Source organism: Anneissia japonica, unplaced genomic scaffold (assembly GCF_011630105.1).
Source record: "Anneissia japonica isolate Jap-2015-1 unplaced genomic scaffold, ASM1163010v1 scaffold20894_len2582_cov167, whole genome shotgun sequence".
Taxonomy (NCBI): Eukaryota; Metazoa; Echinodermata; class Crinoidea; order Comatulida; family Comatulidae; genus Anneissia; species Anneissia japonica.
Genome location: NW_022719956.1, coordinates 47 through 2,582, shown reverse-complemented (window position 1 = coordinate 2,582; position 2,536 = coordinate 47). Strand labels below are relative to the sequence as shown.

The following is a 2,536-nucleotide window of genomic DNA, read 5'->3' as shown; positions in this document are numbered from 1 at the left end:
TTGTGAAATAGGTCAAAGGGTAAGCACACAAGTGATTTTTATGATTCGATACTATGGATTGGGAAAGCATACTCAAAAGCTTAGTACTATAATTGAAGATTTGTTTTCGAATCTAAAACTAGGCTCTTGTGTCTTATTTGGGTAAGGAACTGTAGCAGAACATATTTAGGGCATTTAAAAATATTACATAGGTTCATCAATGAGACTGTACAGAGGAGATATAGACGTTTTTATTTATCATTATTAATAGATTTTCCCAAGGGAGAGATCATCAGTTGTCTTGTTACCAAATTCTTTTATTGAAGGTTTTTACAATTGTACTTTATGTCGTGTTTTAAGCCTTGTCCAAGCTATCATATTTTGCCTAAATATAGTCATGATGATATTCATCATGGCCATATACAGTATAGGCACATCATGACTAAATATGGGCATAAAACAGTTTTTTGTCAAAGAAAATTTTATAATCTAGACAGACTTTTAGCACCCTAAAGCCTGTTTTTCATAGGCAAATTTATTCGCGCAAATTTAAAGCTTCTACCGAAGTTTTACGCTTCAGCAAAGTCAGTAGTTTAAACTGTTTCTACTTTTGCGAAGCGAAAAAATATGCAACCAATCAAAACTCAGGAAGTGAAACCGCGCTTTCAGTTCGCACGAATAAATTCACCTAGTATAAAACAGGCTTAAAGGCAAACGAAACCATAAGTATTTTCTTTTAATCAAAAATATTATTTTTGCGATACTCTTTAAAAACACTCCATTAGTTGATTATATTTTTGATTTCCAGCAATTTCTTAAGAAGCAAATTTGTACAGTACACTATCTGGAGGTTTATACGTGAATGTTATTTTTCATTTCAGATTGCTCAGAGAGGAGAGGTCATTCAGGTCAAAGTACTGGGAACGATGGCCCTGATTGACGAGGGTATGCATCTGACTTTTCATAATATTTATTTTAATTCTGTAGTGATTTTTGCTTTAGATAGGATTAGGAAGGTATTCAAGAGTGAGAGCAGCTACCTCAGTCGACTAAACTGATGATAGCCACAATCCAATGGTGTAGTGTATTGTAAATTTGTAATAAAATTTGCCATTCAAGGTATATAAATAAAGTCTTGCCAAAATGTCATTGTTGATTCTTACAGAAATGAACCAACAATGGTTCGTACAGTATGAAATATTGATGTAGGGTAAATGCAATCATCATATATATGTTTAAGTGTTGTGCTAGAGGCAATACATACAACTGTTGTAATCATCATCTTTCTGATAATACGAAGTAAATTACTTGACTGATGAATTAAATATATATTTTTTTTGCACTTAAATTGTGTTTCTGCAGGAGAAACTGACTGGAAGATTCTGGCTATTGATGTTAGAGATCCCCTCTCTGATCTAATGAATGGTATGAGTAGTGATGATAATGGTTATATTTGCCCATTCTTTCTTCTTCCATTCTTCTCTTCTTTTTCACATATATCCGACCATTCATTTATTTATTTATTCATCCATACATTAATTTTTCTTTTTTTGAGCCCTATATTCATTCTTTCTATTATTCATTCCTCCATTCATTTATGCATCCATTCTTTCATCCACTAATTCATTCATTCATCCATTAATTTTTTCTAAATTTTCATTTATTCATTCATCCATCAATCCATCATTTGCTTGCTCGTTCGTCCGTCCGTCCGTCCGTCCATTCATTCATTCATCAATTCATCCAAATTTTCATTTATTCTTTCATTCTGTCATTGAGTCATTGATTTATTCATTCATTCAGTCATCCATAAATAATTAATTCTTCTATTCATCCATGCATCCAATCATTCATCCATCTGTTGATTGATTGATTGATTGATTCATTCATTTTATTTACTTATTATGGAAGATATACCAGGTTAAAATACATTAGGCTTTAATTTTTAAAATGTAAATGTTGCTATTATAGTTTTTTTCAGTTAATTTATATATTTTTTTGTCTAAATCACATTTTTTTAAATCCTTTTGTTAGATGTTGGTGATATTGAAAGGCTGATGCCCGGGTTTCTCAAGGTATTTTGTTTGGTTTTTATTGTTTAAATAATCAAAAGATGTGAATTGTTCCCATGTGATGTGACAGGCAGGCCATGAAAGACAGTTCATAAATAGACATCCCTCACCCTCCACCCTTTCAGTGACACGCCCCTCTGACACAACTAGTCCATATATTATGTGGCAAAGACAAGCCCAACCAGTCACTCATCGCAAATCGTGTTTCAGAGAAGATGGCCAAAACATGCTGGAATGTCAAATTTTAAAAAATCTATTTTATTGCACTAAAATAACCTATATATATGTATAAATCATGTTATGCTGTTATTTTCCACACTTTCAATGTTAAAACAACACTTTTGAAGGATTTTATGATAGCTTCTGCATGAGAAATGCCTGAAATTATAAACTTTAAAGGCGGATTTCTTACATATTGTTCTTTAAACGCTTGTAACTGCATAAGGATATATCAGATTTTAATATTTTTATACCATTTCATAGCT

General features: G+C 31.9%; 1 long non-coding RNA gene across 1 annotated transcript; it reads left to right on the top strand.

Moving 5' to 3' along the window:
- Window positions 1-845: 845 nt before the first annotated feature.
- On the top strand, window positions 846-2,070 carry LOC117111136. The gene is made up of 3 exons (XR_004445826.1): window positions 846-924; window positions 1,342-1,404; window positions 2,014-2,070. It is a non-coding gene; the product is annotated as an uncharacterized LOC117111136 (long non-coding RNA).
- The last annotated feature ends 466 nt before the right edge of the window (window positions 2,071-2,536 follow it).